Here is a 19,697-nt window from a genome sequence, read left to right as displayed (position 1 = left end):
AGGTGGATAATTTCCTTTGGGTAAGGAATGAGTCATCTTCAAAAAGGAAAAAAAGAAAGTAGCACTAAACAAGTAAAGTTGTGTGATATACGCTGAATTGTGAAGATTATTTGCAGAATGTTTAACATTCTAACTGAATGCATAGAAAGACATTTTCCAATTCTAAACAAATAAGCACTCTTGAATTTTAAGTATTAACAATTATTAAAAAAAAATTAGTGGTCAACAGAATTAAAACAAACAAGTGTGAAGAAAGAGCAAGTAGGGAGTTTTGTACTGCAGTCATCCTACATGGCGAAGCTGGCTTATGGTTCCTCAAGGACTGTTTAGTCCTGTAAAGATTTTCATGGTAGCAGAACACATATTATTAGTTACAGATTTATTTGAAACTCAGCTCAGCTGGTGGAAGTAATTTTCCCAAAATGATTTTGTTTTTTCTTTTTTTTTGTTTTTAATAAAAAAAATGTCTATAGGGTCTCCTTGTCCAGAATTACTATGGTGACAAAACAGATTTCTGAGCATAAAAGCATATCTGCATCAACCCAATAGAACAGAAGCTTACAATGTTCAGCATTGAATTTCTATTCAAGGCTGACACCATGGGAATGGGTTAACATATTCACATGACAGTATAGGCTGCTGTAAGAGTAGAAAACAAGCCAAACGATGCATGCCCGGCCCTTGAAGTCCTCAGATCTTAGTACTGCAGAATAGAGAAGGTGTCTCATTAGCAGTGCTCATTAAAGTCTGCTGGAACACAGAAATGTAAAAAATCCATTAATAACTGTATACACAAAGAAAAGGTGACTTAGCATGTCTTATTTCCTTTTATTTCTCATGTTGGAGTGGGGAACAAAGTGAAAATTATATCCATAGAGTCACAGATTTTAACCTTAAATTGGTCTCTATCAGATGAAATCTGTTTTACTCTATATAATCCAGAGCATACCCACCTATTCTCCTGGTAAGAGCTTCTGTGGGGATAGCTGTTTTCTTATTTTGTGCCACTTTCAAAGAGAAGGTTATTGAGCCTGTTATCTTTGGTCGATTGAGTAAGTGTATCAGTTTTGGAACAATAGAGAAAGGAGTAGAAAAACAAATTTAATGCCAGTGAAAGTATTTAACTGGGCCCCCATCTTGTGACTTCAACTTCCCATTCTTGCTCTCTGCTAACAGACTCCTTTTTCCTTCTGCCCAAACTTGCCTGAACAGCACTTCTTAGTACCACTGATTTTCATCATTCGGCTAAGAGTTGACTGGCAATTGCAAAATGTGGATAATTATGTCCTACTCCCAGGGGTAGCTTAAAAAAAGTGGAGATGTGGAAGTTTCTATTTTTCTTCTCCTTTTCTTTTCCTCTTTCTGTTGAAAACTTTCTGAACTAAGTATGTCCATCCCTAGAGGGAATATTTCTCAAGAAATGTAATATAGATAATTCATCACGTTGAAATAGAATAGCATAATAAAAATGGGGGAAGAATATTCTGTAATAGAATGCAGGAAAAGCAGTGACATGGTGACATTATTCATATAGACAGGCACTAGTGAGATGGAAGCTTAAAAGGCTGTCTCTTGCTGTAGGCATGTTTCAGTTTGTTGTTCAGTACAGTTTTCCATTGTTTTTGCTGTTGTTACAGAAAACCATTAACAAAAATAGCCATTAGGATCATGGGATAAAAAGAAATCTTAATTTTTTCCCCTTTGAGAGACTTATGATCCTTCCCCTGGAATAGGACCAATCAGGCTGTGTTCCTAACTAGTTTTCTCTCCATTGTAACTGTGATTTATTTTAGTATTGGTGGTTTCCTGCAAGGGTGACTGTATATGTGTGTAGGCTGTAGTGATTTAAAAAAAAAAATAGTTTTTTAATTCCTTCAGGTGCCTAGGTTCTGACTTTGCTCTTAGTTTGGCACTTGCAATCCTGTACTGTTGTACTCTCAGCCCCTTGATTTCTAGCAATAGGTTTCCAAGTTTCTTTATCAGGTTTTTGCCAATGCATAGCTCTAGTATTTCTGCTATAGAAGGGATTTTCCATTTGCTTTTCCCGTTTTCACAGAATCACAGAATTGATCAGGTTGGAAAAGACCTCCAAGATCATCAAGTCCAACCCTTGATCCAACACCGTTGTGGTTACTAGACCATGGCAATAAGTGCCTCATCCAGTCTCATCTTAAAAACCTCCAGGGACAGTAAATCCACCACCTTCCTGGGCAGCCCATTCCAATGTCTGATTACTCTCTCTGTAAAAAATGTTTTCTTAATATTCAACCTAAACCTCGCCTGGCACAGCTTAAGACCATGCCCTCTTGTCCTACTGCTGGTTGCCTGGGAGAAGAGACCCACACACACCTGGCTACAACCTCCTTTCAGGGAGTTGTAGAGAGTGATGAGGTCTCCCCTGAGCCTCCTCTTCTCCAGGCTGAACAACCCCAGCTCCCTCAGCCTCTCCTCATAGGACTTGTGCTCGAGTCCCTTCACCAGCTCTTCTCTAGACCTGCTCCAGGATCTCAATATCCTTCCTGAACTGAGGGGCCCAGAACTGGACACAGTACTCCAGGTGTGGCCTCACCAGCACTGAGTACAGGGGAAGAATCACTGCCCTGGTCCTGCTGGCCTGATACAGGCCAGGATGCCATTGGCCTTCTTGGCCACCTGGGCACACTGCTGGCTCATGTTCAGCCTCCTGTCAATCCAAACTCCCAGGTCTCTTTCTGCCTGGCTGCTCTCCAGTCACTCTGTCCCCAACCTGTAGGGCTACAGGGGTTGTTGTGGCCAAAGTGCAGGACCCGGCACTTGGCCTTGTTGAACCTCATCCTGTTGGAATCAGCCCAACTCTCCAACCTATCCAGGTCCCTCTGCAGAGCCCTCCTGCCTTCCAGTAGATCAACACAGCCCCTCAATTTGGTGTCATCAGCAAATTTGCTAATGGTACACTCAATCTCCTCATCCAGATAATCAGTAAAGCCTTCCCCTCATCCACCAGGCAGGTCACCTGATCATAAAAGGAGATCAGGTTGGTAGGACAGGACCTGCCCTTCCTAAACCCATGCTGGCTGGGTCTAATCCCTTGTCCAAACTGCAGCTGTTGTGTGATTGCATTTAGGATTATCTGCTCCATAACCTTGCCAGGCACTGAGGTCAGGCTGACAGGTCTGTAGTTTCCTGGGTCCTCCTTCTGGCCCTTCTTCTGGATGGGCGTGACATTCACCAACTTCCAATCATCTGGGACCTCCTCGGTGAGCCAGGACTGTTGGTAGATGATGGAGAGCAGCTTGGTGAGCTCTTCTGCCAGCTCTCTCATCACCCTTGTGTGGATCCCATCTGGTCCCATAGACTTGTGAGGATCCAAGTGGCTCAGCAGTTTCCTCCTGGATTACAGGTGGGTTTTTTGTCTTCCTGTCTCTCTCTACCACCTCCAGAGGCCAGTTGTCCTGAGAACAACCTGTCTTACTGTTGAAAACTGAGGCAAAGAAGGTGTTAAGTACCTCAGCCTTTTCCTCATCTTTGGTGATTATGTTCCCCCCCATGTCCAACAAAGAATGGAGGTTTTCCTTGCCCCTCCTTTTGCTATTGATGTATTTGTAGAACCACATCTTGTTATCCCTAACAGAAGGGGCTAGATTGAGTTCAAATTGTGCCTTTGTCTCTCTAATTTTCTTTCTACATGACCTAAGTATATTCCTAAACTCTTCATGAGTAGACAGCATTTTTTTCCATAATCGGTAGGCTCTCTTTTTTCTCCTTATTTCCTTTAAAATTTCCCTGTTCAGCCAAGCTCCCCTCCGGATCGCCTTTCGGCAGACTGGGACAGCCTGCTCCTGTGCATTCAAGACTTGCTTCTTGAAGCATGTCCATCTCTCCTGGACTCCTTTCTTTTCAAGGGCTGTTGCCCAAGGTATTCTCTGAACCAGTCTTTTGAGTAGGCCAAAATGTGCCCTGCGAAAGTCCAGAGCAAAAGTTTTATTGATGGCCCTCTTTGCGTCCTTGGGTATTGAAAACTCTATTATTTCATGGTCATTGTGCCCCAGATGGCCTCCAACCACCACATCTTCCACCAGCCCCTCTCTGTTTGTGGACAGCAGGTCTAATGAGGCCCCACCCCTGGTAGGCTCATTTACCAGCTGGAGCAGGAGATTATCCTCTATACACTCTAGGAATCTCCTAGACTGCGTTTTCTCTGCTGTGTTGAGTTCCCAGCACACATCTGGCAGGTTAAAGTTGCCCACAAGAACAAGGGCTGGTGATTTTGAGACATCTGCCAGCTGCTTGTAGAATAATTCATCACCCTCATCCATCCTGTCTATAACAGACTCCCACCAGGATGTCAGCTTTGTTGTCCTTCCCCCTGACTCTGATCCCCAGGCACTCAACCTTATCATTACTGACTTCAAGTTCCAGAGAGTCAAGAGTCTCTCTAACATACAGAGCCACTCCTTCACCTCTCCTATCTTGCCTATCCCTTCTGAAGAGCTTGTAGCCATCCATGGCAGCACTCCAGTCATGTGAGTCATCCCACCATGTTTCTATGATGGTGACTACATCACAGCTTTCCTGCTGCACAGTGGCTTCCAGCTCCCCTTGTTTGTTACCCATATTGTGTGCATTGGTGTACATGCACTTCAGCTGGCCTGCTGATTTCACTTCTAACTCTGTCTTTCCACCCTTAGGTTCATCTCTGGAGAACTTTGTTTCAACTCCTTCTCCCTTCAGACATAGTTTAAAGCCCTCCTGATCAGCCCTGACAACTTATGGGCTAGAGTCCTTTTGCCCTTGCTAGATAGATGAAGCCCATCTGACTCTAGCAGGCTCGGTACCATAGAATTTGCCCCATGGTTGAAAAAACCAAAATTCTGCTGGTGGCACCAATCCTTTAGCCACCTATTGATAAGGTGAGTTTTCCTACTCCTCTCCTCATTCATCCCTGCTACTGCAGGAACTGAGGTGAACACCACCTGTGCTCCTGTTCCATTAACTAATAACTAATTGACCCAGCGCCTTGAAGTCCTTTTTAACTAGCCTGGTACCTCCTTCATTAATGTCATCACTGCCAGCCAGGACTACCAGTAGTGGATAATTATCAGAGGTCCGGATTATCTCAGGGAGTCTCCTACTAATATCCCTCTCCTGGACCCCAGGAAGGCAGCAGACTTCCCTATGGGATGGGTCCAGTCTGCATATAGGGCCTTCAGTTCCCCTCAGAAGGGAGTTGCCTACTACAATTACTCTTCTTTTTTCCTTTGCAGCTGTGGTTGTATCCGTCTGGTAGATGGGGTGCAACCTGAAGACCCTCTAGACAGATCCTCTTCTTGACTGCCCTCTGCCCGACTCTCTGGGTCCAGGGCCTCAGACCTGTTCTTTAAGGGCGCCTGGGGAGGTGATGGGGGCAGGGAGGGGATTCCTTTACCTCTTCGATCAGAGACCTGTTTTCATTCCCCTCCATCTACTTGCTTTGCTCCATCTGCCTGATGGCAGGAGGAGCAGGGCTTCACTGTCTGCTGATGGACTTCTTTTGGGGTCAAAAAGGTATGACTCCACCACTGTATTTCCTTTCACTCTCCCTAATACTTCTTAGCCTCTCCACTTCTTCCTTGAGCTCTACCACTAAGAACAGCAAATCATTCCCCTGCTCACATTGTACGCAGGTGTCTCTCATGCTGTCCTCTGGTACTGACACCAGGGTCAGCCACTCTGTGCAGCCAGTGACCTGAACAGCTGCATCCTTCCTTGGAAGTTCTGTCTGGGTTAGCACACTCCCCCTGAGAGCAGCAGCAACTACTTTCGCTCATTGCTGGGTCAAGTTGAGTTGCAGAAAAAAACAAACCAAACCAAACCAAACCAAAAACCCCAGACAGTCACAAGCCTACCTCGAGGGCCACCAGAGAGAGCTGGGAGGGTGGCTGTGCACCTCTTGCTTGCCCTGCCTGCATGAACTGCCGAGCAAACTGTCGTACCATGCTATCACTGAGGTGCCACGCCCCTATTTGCCCACTCCTTGCAGGTCAGCTGGGCTGAGCTGGTCTAAGCTAGGAGCAGTTTCTCCCTGCAGTTTAAATCTCCTGGATTTCATTCACTTTGTGTGATAAATGCAGTGAGATCCAATGGGCAAAATTTTGCCATTCTCTTTCTCCATCCCTTGCTCCGCCTCCTACATTAGCGTAGCTGTAGATGTTTATGACTGCCAGACAGCCCATTTCTTGCTCCATTCACTTTTCATCCTTATTTATTTCCTGGACAGATGATGGCAGAAGACCTCTGAACACTCTTATTGCATTTAATCCCCCTCTCATGTCCTCAGAGTCCTCTTTGAGGACAGAATATTAAGACCGGACATGCTTGGAAGTTTGTATTTAAGCCATTTTAGAAAGCACTGTGTTTGAATTTTCCTGTTTCTCTTGCCACTAGTAATCTTTAACCTTTTTTTAACTTCTTCATTTTGCTAAGAAAGTTGGAAGTTTTACTCTTCCTGTTTCTATGCTCTTTTTATTTTTTTTTCGTATTGAGGAGGAGGGAAGAGAGAACCAGAAAACACCACCTTAGAGTTCCAAGTGCCCTCTCTACCTCTCCAAAGGATCTGAGAGACCAGAAAGACAGCTGTGTTATTTCTGTGGAGATTTGTTTTCCATTTGATCAGGCTAAGATCAGTCAGGGTGAGAAAAAGGTGTTTGAGAAGTAAAACAAAAGTTAAACCATGCTTTTATGTGAGCTTTACTTTTTTCCTTGAGGACTTCTTTGTTTCATATTTTGAAGGACCAATAGTGTTGTCAACTATAAAAGATTAGAGCTTCTGGTGCAATGTGCCAGGGTTTATAGGATCAGGCAGGGCATGGTGAGGGTTTTTCTCGTTGCATTTTATCTTCATAAATTCAGAGCATTGGCTTTCTGTGCTTGGCTTGAGCAATGAGGTCTCACTGCTTTCAGTGCATTCTTTCTAGAAGCAGAACAGTCTACTCCTTCAGTATCCTTCTTCTGTTTCCCAGCTTATAATTTCAGGTAAAACGCAAGTTCCCGAAAAGCTCTATTATGTCTCCTGGTTATCTTTTCTTTACTGGAATTCAACACCAAGGTTTTATCAACTTTGGTTTTGCTCAGTTATGGAAGAGCAAAGTTAATTTCAGGTTCAATGAGACAGCATTTCTCTGCTTGGAAATAATTCAGCTTTGATCAATACCATGTTAAAGGATACAGCCCAGATACAGTAGGGAGGCTTCTACTAGTTTTACTGAAGACTTGAAAACCAGAAAAGTTCAAACATGATATATATGGGATTCTGGGCACAGAAGTTTCTGTAGATTGGTGGCAGCACGCTATGCATTATGGCATGACGATATTCCTAAACTCAGCTCTGCCCACCTCTGTTATAGAGATAACATAAAAATAACAATTATGGAAGAAGAAGGGATGAAAAGGCAGCAGATACTCCTGGTGCAGGAAGAAGAGATTGGAATGACTTGGTATTTTCCGTTAAAATCTTGGGTTGTGGAGTTACTTGATGTGCTGTTGCAGGAGGAGCACATTCATCGTTTTTGTATGGGGAAGATCCTGGAGGTCACTGTGTCTGATCAGCTTCATGATCTAGGGGCTTTCTGCTTTCTGGTTCCCCAGAGCCAGATCTGGTGGCCACAGGGACTGAGGAGATCCTTACTGTCCCAATCCAGCAGAGCCAGGCTGCTGCTATTCTCATTTGTAGATTCAACCAGTAGTGAGGCTGCGCCAGTTTGTCCAGAAGGCACCTAATGCACAGACACACAGTGGTTGGCCATACAAATCACTACAGATGCCAGTGCTTTTGTCATGAAAGAAAACAGTGTTCACGTGTCCATAAACCACACAGACAACCCAAACCTTTTCCTCCTCATTTACTTCCAGGGGTTGCAGTTTGCGCCGTACACACACACACACACACACACACGCAGAGTGAAGTGCTGCGGGTGTCTCCCAAAGCTGCTTGGTCTATCTAGAAACTGGCCTTCAGACTTGGTCTCCTCCTGTTGCTGACTCTGGAGGCTCTGGAGCCCTCAGGCAGATGGTTCCACCTTGGTGGCTGACACTCTGATCTGGCACGCTGTCTAGTGTCCAGTCTGATTTGGAGGTCACTAGAGCTCATCCACATGGACTCAGAAGACAGACCTCACCCACAGAAAAGATAGTGAGAAAAGTAGGAAGAATAGAGGAGGCATGACTGAGATCATGCCCAGGGCTCAGTTACACAAGTGCGCTGACCTGCACTGACCAGCTGTTTTTTCGTAACTGGTTTTTTCCATACCCAATACTCCCTGTTCCCCCATTCTTATTCCCCTGTGGTTTTCTTTAGTTCATAGAGGAGAGGAAGGAGAACCAGATGCTTGAACGATGGCTGTCGACTACAAAGCTCCTGTAATTTTTTGTTGCAGAACTTATTCCCATCCCAAACTTATTTCTTCTGCCTGGTCAAGCTGGCTAGGAACTAAGTACTGTCATGGTGAATGTTGTCACTTCTATCTTGTGTGTCCCTTCCCCTAGTGTCCTTTAGATCACGCAGCTAACCAGGGACATTTATGCCAACATGACCTCCAGATTGATCAAACTTATTGTTGCTGGCAGTGTTCCCCTGGGACAAAGTTGTTGCAGCCTTTTGCGGAGTGTATCACAATTCTTCCTTCTCCCAGGCTCCTCACTCTACTTGTCCTCAATGTGCTTTGCAGAAATGAACTTAAGGATGTTTCCCATACAGGGTGCATCTTCCACAGGAAGTCTTGTTTGAGCAAAGGGAGCAGAATGAGAATAAAATTATATTGTCTTAATCTATAACACTAATGAAAAATAAATAATTATATCAATATATGGTGATAAAATTCTATGCAGAGATGGGAAGCAAATGCTGTCCTCTGTTTATCATGTGGACTCCTTTCTTTGAAATGAAGTAATCACTTCATATGCATCTACAAGGTTAGGGAATGTCCTAATGATACTGTAAACTAGAAAGCATCCATACCTGTAAAATGATGGCCCTTTATTCAGACATTTGCAAACATTAACGAATAACCCCTCACAATGACCCTTTGATATGCTCTCATCTGTATTTGACAGAATGGGAAACAGATAAGAGACTATGAAAGGATGGAGAAAAGGTCAGAGACTAAAATTTGTGAAATCATGTACACCCCTGTTCTATCTTTCAGTTAATGACCTTCCCTATGTCCTTCAAAGCAATCTGTAGTCATTTTACTTGTATCTTTAATGTTTCATTCAATGTGTAATGTTCATTCACAGTGTAAGACCATGAATAATGAAGTTTACGGTACACAGGCAGGGTAGCTATTGATTTACACAAGGTATATGTCCCTTATTAATCTGTAAATACTATGCAAATATATGCATGACAGGAAATTAAATCAATACCTGTCACTTCTCCTTTCAGTCTGCATGCTTTTATGAGTACAAATTTGACATTAATACTAGTTTACAGGAATGTACTTGCTGACAAAGCAATGATTTACACTAGTGTGCAAATCACTCATGAGCTGAGAGTTTCTGAAAACAGTGTGTGTAACCTGGACCTGCTCTCCCTTGAGTGCCATTTTATAGATGGTCTTAAATCCATTCATTATACAGATTGTTTAAGTGTTAAATTGTAATTGCTTGCTTTTAAGTGTGTGATTTTGAGGCCTGGGACTGCAATACAAAACTCAGAGTAAGAAACATAGAAATATGGCAAGCAACTTCCCATTTCTTGGATAAACTATCTTTAAAGTCCATCTGAGAGGTAAACAGTATTGGCTTCAAATGGGTGTCTGAATTCTAAGTTTGAAAGTATAACAAAGATGTTATCTTGGAAAGTTTGCAAATGAAAGAACTGCAGTATCATCTTCTTTTTGTGAAGCATGAAGACTACTGCCAAATTCATACTTCAAATCAGCAGCTGCTCTCCAGCAACTGCAATGTGAAGTGAGGCATTCACACACAACTCTGTACTTGGCATGGAAATAGATCTTTCCTCACCTTATGGGGCCTGGGAATTCTCTGCACTTCTCCAAAGTCGTTCCGTTTTCAGAACTAAAATTTTTAGGTTGATGTTGGAGAGGAAACTCTTATGAATACACTTTTCCCAGATGAGAAGAAGGTAGTTTCCTAAACCTGAGAAGAATTACTTAGATAATTTACTGCTATGTACAGCAAGGTAGAAAAGCAAAATGTACTCCTTTGGATAACAGTTAAAGGTGAAGGCGTAATGAGAGATGAATGAGCCCTAAGCAGAGCTTTATGGACAAATGACAGAAGGTCCAGAGGTCCAAAGGCTGAAGGATGGTGCAGAACAGGGGAAGATGGAGAGAGTCTTTTAACAGTGCTGTGTGGCAAGAAGATATGAGACAGCAGGTATAAACTGAAATGAGAGACCTAGATTAAGAAAAAAAATTTTTAAAAAAAGGAATAATTAAAAAAAAAACACAAAGAAAAGAATTTAAACCAAATATAGCTAAAAGGAAAAGGACCTTTGCCATGAAAACAGCTAAGCAGAAGAGCAGGTTTCTCAGAAAGGTTGCTCAGAAAGGTGGCGCAGTCTCTGTCCTTGGAGGTTTTCAAGGCCCAGCTAGATAAAACGCAGAGGAATCCCATAATTAATGCTGCTTTGAGCATGAGGATGGACTAGAAACCTCTTGAGGTGTCTTCACACCTCAATATCCTATGATACTGCTATCTGCAAGGATATTAACAGCAACCTAAATCATGCAAAACACCTGCTTATATGGAATGTTGATGATGTTTTATATGCTCAGAAGACAATTCCTTGTCATCTGGATCTTGTGATAACAGTGATAATAAATATTATAATAAATATTATAATGAGGGAAAGGGAAAACTCCCCTAATTTTTAAGATCTTCTGGACAGTCTCTATCTGGAAAGGGAGAAGAATTAAAAGTTAGTGTTGGGCAGGAGACATGGTGAACATAGAGCTTTGGATGGAATTCAGGGATAAAAAGAGAGTTTATGAACTTTGGAAGAAGGGGTAGGAAACTCAGGAGGGATACAAAGATGTCATGAGGTTATGTGGGAAGAAAATTAGAAGGACCAAAGCCCAATTAGAACTTAATCTGGCCACTGCCATAAGGAACAATAAAAAATATTTCTATAAACATATCAGGAACAGGAAGAGAACTAAGGAGAATCTCTGTCCTTGACTGGATGTAGAAAAAAACATAGTGACAACGAAAGAGAAAAAGGTTGAGGTACTTAATGCTTTTTTTGCTTCAGCTTTTAATAGCTGAAGTACCAACCCCCTGGGTACCAGCCACCTGAGCTGGAATGGGGAGCAGAATAAAGCCCCCATGATCCAAGTGGAAATGATCAGTGCTCTGCTGTACCACCTAAACATGCACAAGTCTGTGGGGCTGGATGACATCCATGCAAGGGTACTGAGGAAGCTGACAGAAGCGCTTACTCAGCCCCTTTCCATCATTTCCATCCATTAACCAGTAGTCCTGGTTAACTGGGGAGGTTCCAGGTGGTTGGAAGTTAGCCACTGTGATGCCCATCTATAAGAAGTGCCAGAAGATCATCCTGCATGTCCTCATACGGCACATGCAGGGCAACCAGGGGACCAGATCAGCATGGATTCATGAAAGACAGGTCCTGCTTGACTAACCTGATCTCCTTTTAGGACCAGGTGATCCCTCTAGGGGATGGGGGAAAGGCTGTGGACATTGTTTACTTGTAAAGCCTTTGACACTGTTTCCCACAGCATTCTCCTGGTGAAATTCATGTCTGCTCATGAGTTGGATGGGCTGGTGATGGGATAACAGAATCACAGAATATGCCAAGTTGGAAGGGACCCACAAGCATCATCATGTCCATCTCTTGGCCCTGCACAAGACCATCCCCAAGAGTCACTCCATGCACATGCGAGTATCATCCAAACTCTTCTTAAACTCTGGTGGGATTGGTGCTGTGACCACTTCCCTGGAGAGCCTGTTCCAGTGCCCAACCACCCTCTGGGTGAAGAACCTCTTTATAATATCCAACCTAAATCTCCCCTAACACAACTTCAGGCCATTCCCTTGGGTTCTGCAAACATCTATAAAGAATTCTAGAAGGAAATGTAGGTTCTTCTTTCTTCTTTGCTGGGTAACTGTGCATTTCGCTGTTTTCAGAATTCCTGATAATTTCTTGATAGGGTGAGACATTGAGAATCAGTGGCCAATGTCTGAGTAATAGCTTCATTACTTTGGTGGTAGTATTTATAGCATTTTACTTACTGATATATTATGAGAACAGAATTTTTCCATATCTGAACATGTCTGAGTTCAATCAGGATCTGATACATATTTTTTGAGAGAAAACGAATGTTTCTTCTAGAGAGTTGTATGTAATGAAATATCTGTTAAAAGAATACATTGAATCATCATGTGATAGAAACAGCATGAGCAAATTCAAGACACTTGTTCTTAAGAAATATATGGGTTTACTTCTCTAAGTTGTTTTTTTTTCTCTCATTTTAAAATCGGGTTTCCATCTTAGCATCTTTGCATATCCTGAAACAAGCAAGACGAAAAAGTGATGAACTGGAGATTGTGGTCTGGGAATTTTCTGCATTACTATGAGGTGGAAGTGTTATAAGAAAAGAAAAATGAAATATTTTTTTTAAAACACAGCTTTGAGGACCCTAGAGGTTCAGTTAAGCACTAAGCATGAACATCTGCAGGTTTGAATTTCAGACTTCCCCAATGCAATGACCCCATTTCACTACAAATTGGTCTCTGTACTCAGCTTGCTGCAGATTAGTTAAAATCAATCTCTTTCTGCTAAGTGTCCCACTTCAAAAATTCCTTCAGAAGTTTTCGCACTGAATACATTTCCACCTGTCAGTTCACATGAACCGATCTCTGTCTTCCAGGAACAAAAAAACCATCTGAACTAACTGTTGATGGAATTTTATGACTCATTGAAGCCCAGAGCTATGTGAAACTGGCTTTAATTTCTAAAAATCAATAATACATTTAAGCTATGTGTGCCTCTGATAGTCTTATCCTAGTGGAGAAACAAATGTACTTAATATAAAAGGTGAAAATAGATTTTCCTTCAATTTTAGGCTGAAGCAGTGTTTCTGAATATAACTCTGATAACAAAGCTCAGTAGTTGGGCTTAAGGGAAACAGCTGAGTAACATATTGCAGGAATCTGTGCCTGCCACAATGGAAGAGAAAGACAAAATCCAGTTGGCAGGGTTTTCAAAACAAAAATTAACACTTTCTGGAGTTGAATCATTTCCTGATGGGCTGATAATACCATGAAATCTATTTGCCTTAAACGGTACTATTCTCTTTTTCCTGGTGATATATGGAGCCCACTGTATGCCACAGTCATTTGATAGCGTATGATTCACAACACAGTTTCCTTCCCCCTGCAAGTCTTTTGTGTCAGTCAGAGAGAAGGAATAACAATCTAACCCTGGGTCTGTATTGTCTTGCTTATACCACTTTGGAAAGCCACAAAATACAGCATGAATGATAGGTGTTTCATTTTTTTTTTTCAGATACTGCGAGCTTCTCATGTAAACCCAGTAGAAAAACATAAATACATCTATGTTATTGACGTTCTACCTCCCCTGTAATGAAAAAATACAGCAAGAAACATATATACATATATAAAAATATAAAAAAGTCACATTTCAGAAGTCTGCGTTTGCAGTGTTCATTCCTCAGCTAAAGGAATGCAGCACAATCTTGGTGTGTTTCCCTTTTTGCTTTCTTACAACAGTAAGAATTAACATCCCTGTGGGCTACATTCATAGAATAAATTTGTCTTTGGCTATCTCCATTGTAGTTTTCAGCCCTTTGTTAGACCTTCCTTAAACCATCCTTCTTGCTTTGGTACCAAAATGAGGTTCTCACTTTACTACATTGTCTGTATTTACTTGTTGGCCTGCCAATAACTTTAACACTATTAATTGATTTACCACTGATGCTTCATTGCCAGAGGAGTGATAAAAGATCACATGACTGCACTGTACAAGCAAGTTGTGTCTCTCCTTTAGTATCACCATTAGACACCGTGGAGGATCTCAAGTTTGCAGCATGTACATTTGATAATTAGATTCAGAATAGTACTAATAGCAAAATCTGGTGATAAAACACAAAAGCATCACTTTTCCAAGATATTTTTCAAAATCTTCAAACTAGTTGACATGAAGTAGTTAAAGAAACTATGAAGAAAAATGAATGAAGCTAATCATTGTATTGTAGTTTTTTTAAATGCTTTGCCTTTGTCTGATCTCCAGGTGTCACAAAGAGAACAATGATGCCATAGCCAGAGAGAACTTGTGTTTACTATATGGCAGATGATAAGCAGTTTTAACTAGAGTCCTGTGAATATACATTTGCAAAAGACTCATGGAAATTAAGAACCTGCAGAAAGAGTCAGAAGATAAAACTGGTTTGACGCAGAGTTAATTTCATTACTCCATTAATCTTATTTCTGAGCTTGTTTAAAAGAAGGAAATTTGCAAATGACTTTGAGTTTTACAGGAAGATAATTTTAATTTTATGGGGCACTTTTACTCAGAAGTAAGCATTTTGCAGATGAAAGCATATGGTGTTGGAATTCTTCCTGTCTGTTGTCAGGATCAGATGACGCCAACCCACTCCAGCCTTCCTATGGTATAGCACTTTATGTAGCGTTTTTCCCTATTGATAATGCATTTTCTTACAGAAGAACTCACTGTAAGAAGCCAGTCATTGTGAAAATCTAGTTACTGGATCACAGGGAGATTAATAACTACTCTGCAATACTCACCAGCCTTTAATAACCACTAATGCTCAAGAGCTTTGACTAAAATAACCACTTTCTCAGTGGCCTCTAAAAGCACACAATCAAGAGCTGTATGTAATTTTGTGCAGATAAAATACCAAAGACACTTTCTTTAGGACTCTAGGATCTGTCTTGTAACAAACCAGCTAGAAAATAGAGCTGTGTCTCTTCAAAAGCTCCAGACTGTGTGATATTCAAAGGCTATGAAGGGTTTCTACATCAGTTTCCCATCCATTGAAGGAGGAGCAATTTTAATAATGGAAATACTTCATGGAACCTTCACATCTCATCATTCAATACCATATTTTGCCTACTGGTTCAATCCTGTTTTTTACAGCAGTTAAAAACAAACAAATAAACAAACCCTCACAATCATGTTCTTGACATAATGTCAGACTTTTTATTTACTGAAGTAGGAAAATGTAGGTAGCTAGCACAGGAGGTATTGTAGCTTTCTCAGATATGGGGTTGCAAAGCAAATTATTCTTGCTCATATTCTTTGTAAAAGTTGTCAGGATGTAATGTGTTGGGTAGTTTGCTCTGTACTTCTGTATACCGTTTTAGTCTTTTCAGCACTGTGAGAGTACACATTCTCATGGTGTAGCAGCAAGTTTCTGCTATTCAGCTCCTTCAAATAAAAGCAGGTTACTGAGATGCATTAAGTGCATAAGAGTTAATAAAAAGAACATGTTTTATGGACATGTTTAGTGCTTCATTTATGATTGAAGAATTCCAGATGCTGTGAGAGCTATACTGTATACAATTTAAATTTGTTCTTAAGAGGAGAATTTGTTTATTTCTTATGTACATGTTTAATCATGGTAAATTGGATATTGGATTATTTTCTGTCCTTTTCTGTTAGCTGAATGTTACCATTATCACTACCTCTCAGAACTGTAACATAAGTTGCACTTGCAGATTCTGCCATTTATGAGGAGAATCGATTTCACCTGTATCTTCTGGTTTATAAAAGCAGTATGCATTCTTTATTGTCTATTCTCTTACGCGCCAGTAAAATTTTTCATTTATGCTTTTTTGTTTTAGAAATGCTACAATAAAACAAGTCACTGAGACTGTGATTTTACTGGAAACACTACATGCATATTGTATCCTGTTGAAAAAGCAACACCTCTATACCTTAAGGAACTTGCATTTGTCTGCAGCAATGTCTGATAGATAGTATATTGTGATTGTCATTAGTTATTTCAGTTACTGGTATCAGAATGACTCATATAATTATCTAGAAGTGCAGAGCTATTCAGTTCATGTACTAAATGGAGAATATTTGAACACATGTTAAGTTTCAACAAAATCTGTGAAATCATCAGTTTCCTTTATGAATTAGAATCATATATCAAAGAATTTCAGTGTTATTTTGTGAGGTTTGTATTATTATTTTTAAACAGCTTTTACATATTTTGTCTTGGAAACAACTCCAAATGCAAATACACTTTTTCTATAAAGTTAAAAAAATCCTCCTTGCTCTTGGCCTGGATACTCTTAGGAATACATGAGAATTTAATCACAAGTGAAAAGTCATCTTCTTCCTGGAAGAGAAAAATATTTTCTGCATTTTGACTCTAACTTTTTTTGCCTGATGAAACTGAGGCTAAATAACAAAGACACCATACACAGAATTCCAGTCCTTACTGCTCCTGGTAAAACATGTACAATTAACTTAAGACCATTTACCTGTCTCTTTAGTGATTTTAATTCATCTTTACTCAAGGGAGATCTCTAATCTTAAGGAAATCTCTGTCAGAAGACATTGATGTAGTTAAAGAGGGCCATCACAACCACTTGTGATTTGTAAAGCAGTTTGTTCACTGTGCATTAGAGCATGCTATAGCAAGGCAGGAGGTGGATTACAGTGGGTGCTAACCCTTCGAGTGTCTGTTTTATTAAGGAAGGCTGGCAATACTCCATTAACTGAGGTGTCAAAACGTTAAGGGTACAAAATGGCAGGTCACATTTCACCAACTAGAAAGATACACTGCTGTCACATTTGTTGTTTCCCGTACATGCATATGCACCTGGGGGTTACCACGTAAGTACCTCACTGTACAATATTAGATAAGAGATAAAGTAACCTCTTTGGAAAAAGCTCCTCGATATTTTCCTCTTCCAGTTCACTTTTCCTATGAATTTAGGAGCATTTTGTTTTAGTGAAATCGGTAGCAAATTTTCCCCATGTAGGCCTAATTAAAACTCCTTGTCAAGTTTTCTCTCTTTGTCACCCATCCCACTCCTTCCCCCTCCCAGCATTTGCACCTGACCAGCACCTAACCCTTGATTAAGAAAAACTTAAGAACCATTGTGGGGTTGCTGATGATAAGTGCTCCTGGTTTAAACGTCATTGTAAAGTAATTGGCTGCTTTGCTGGTCATTCTTTGAAGTTTGTGGTAAAGATTTTGGTTACCAAGGAAACAAACTTTTGGCAAAAGAGAAATTAAATTACAATGCAAACATTGCCATTAATGTGAAAGAGGTAAAATTATTTTCTAATATTTTAGTAAAACTAACAGAAAAGGAGTAGTTACATAGTTATTGTCTCATACTGTATTTCCATGTTGGATAAAGTAGCCATATTATGTTTTCACCTTTGTGAAAAATGGACGACTTTAAATAAAATGAATTATTTGCCTCCGACACTGATTCCAGTGGCACTACTTGCAAAAGACATTGCTATTCAGCATGAGGAAGGGTGACAGAATCAAGCAAAAACCTATAGTGCCCATGAAATTTGCGTCTTGAAGAGAAAGACTCTCCATTCAAGGGAGATTGGATTTTAAATTCCCTCTGTTATTTATAGTGACTCTTTTCACAGTATGGTTGTAGGAAATTAATAAGACGGTTTTATTACAAGCAGAGGTTTCCATGGTTGCCTAGTGCCGAGATACCTGGAGGTCGTTTTATTTGGGAAGCTGGGGAGCCATTTTGTGGCCGAGGACTGGTGGGCTGCTTACTGTTCTGCTTACAGTTACCTATTGCTGCTTACTGTTCTGCTTACACGGTTGCTTACAGTTACTTACTGTTACTTACAGTTAGGGTGTGAAGGCGGCTGGAAAGTATGTAAGGCAGTAAGACCAGTCTGGGCTCACTGCCAAGGGACCATGCAGCTGGGGGCATGGAAACAACTTGATAGGTTGGTTAAAAAAAACCCATGGACTATAAGAAGAAGACTATCACCTTTTAAGGAAGAAAAGAGCGAGGCTTGGCATGGGAGGAGAGAGGGTAAATCAAAGGGTCTCTCCCATTTGGGGTGTGCTCGGACCTGGTCACGAGTCCGGTGCACCCAGCGCGCCGTTTATGAAGTTCTTTATTTCACCTTATTTGGCTGTCTCTGAAATTTTAATTAGAGATATTTCTCACATAGTGGGTTTGAAAAAAAACTGCTTATTTAGAAAAAGAATCATGGAGAGTCATTACACAATCTGGCATAAATAACTCCCAATTAAAATAAACAGAACCCTGAGTAGGAGGAGAAGAAATTCAAAGAGGAACAACTTCAAAAAAAAATTCATTAAATGACACTTTTGAGCAGCCATATACTAGTGCAATGAAAATCACTAACCTGAAATTCACATTCTGCTAAGGGAAATATAGTAATTTAAGAGACCAGATAATTTTGAGTCATATTAATAGTGTCACATGGTCATGAACCATTCCCTTATCTAATATAGTGGCACTCTTGCAATATGGAACACATTTGCCTTTTTAATTACTTAACTATTAAAAAAAATTTCACTTTTATCCCCCGTGGATGGTTAACAAATTGTGATTTTTGCTTTGCTTCATTAGAATTGGGTAAATGTGACCTTGACATACTTCTTGGAGCTTCATCAAATGCACTCATGGCAGAGGAAGGAGTTAATGACTGTGACTTTCTGTGTGAATTTTACAGAATTCCCAGAACCTTGCAACTGCCAGATAATTTTTTTTCACTGTCTCTGCCTGTTACTGATGGCTTTTAACTATCATACTTTTGGTTTTTATGTGGCAACTCTAGTTTGGGCACATTAAAGGAAAAGGTATTATGAAAATAAGCTAAGTATGTTTTCAAAACTCAATCCATATCTACCTTGTAACAAAATAAACCAAACACAGAGTATTCTTCTCAAATTCTGCCTGGAGCTGGTGCTTAAGAATACAAATCTGCAAAATAGAACCCCAGACATCTTAGTGTTAGTTGTTTTGTGGCTTCCACAGTTTGCTTAGCCATTTCCTATTGCAATCTGAATAGCAGAAGGAGGAAAAAAAAAAGAATGCCATGCCCACCTATTATAGAACTATATATACCCAGAAAAAATCCCGTTTATGTAACTATCTCCTTAGAAATGCTGCTTAGGAATGAGGCTTTTAACTCTGCATAAACCCAGGCTGAGTTTATGAGATGTATGAGACCACCCCAAAAAATACGACCCTAGTGATTGTATGTGAATGTTCAATGCCATGGGCTTTCCAGAGTAGTAAAAGAGCTTCTTTACTTCAACACATATTCAGGTTATCTTTTGACAGGGCTAGAAAAGGTTATCCTTGTCTTATGACACAGAACCGTGCCCCAGCTGCCTCTCTCAGGCTCTCCTGCTGGTATCAGGAAGGAGCACATAGGGTCAATGGAGTGAGATTCAAGCCTTGTTCACCTTACATTGACATTAACAGCATATATGGATTTTGTGCCACAAGATTATAAGCAACCACATTTTTAAAATAGACGTTGCTATATTTCTGTCCTCAGAGGTTTTTCGGGGAGGGCGTGGATACCACCTACATGGTAGCTGGCAGCCCACGGCTTGGACAGGGGCACTCTGTGCTGAGTCAGGAACTGGCTGGAGGGCCGGGCCCAGAGAGTGGTGGTGAACAGTGCTGCATCCAGTTGATGACCGGTCACTAGTGGTGTCCCCCAGGGATTAGTG

This window comes from Manacus vitellinus, unplaced genomic scaffold, assembly GCF_001715985.3.
Source record: "Manacus vitellinus isolate BGI_N305 unplaced genomic scaffold, ASM171598v3 scaffold_4_pilon, whole genome shotgun sequence".
Lineage (NCBI taxonomy): Eukaryota > Metazoa > Chordata > Aves > Passeriformes > Pipridae > Manacus > Manacus vitellinus.
This window is presented reverse-complemented; position numbering follows the sequence as displayed.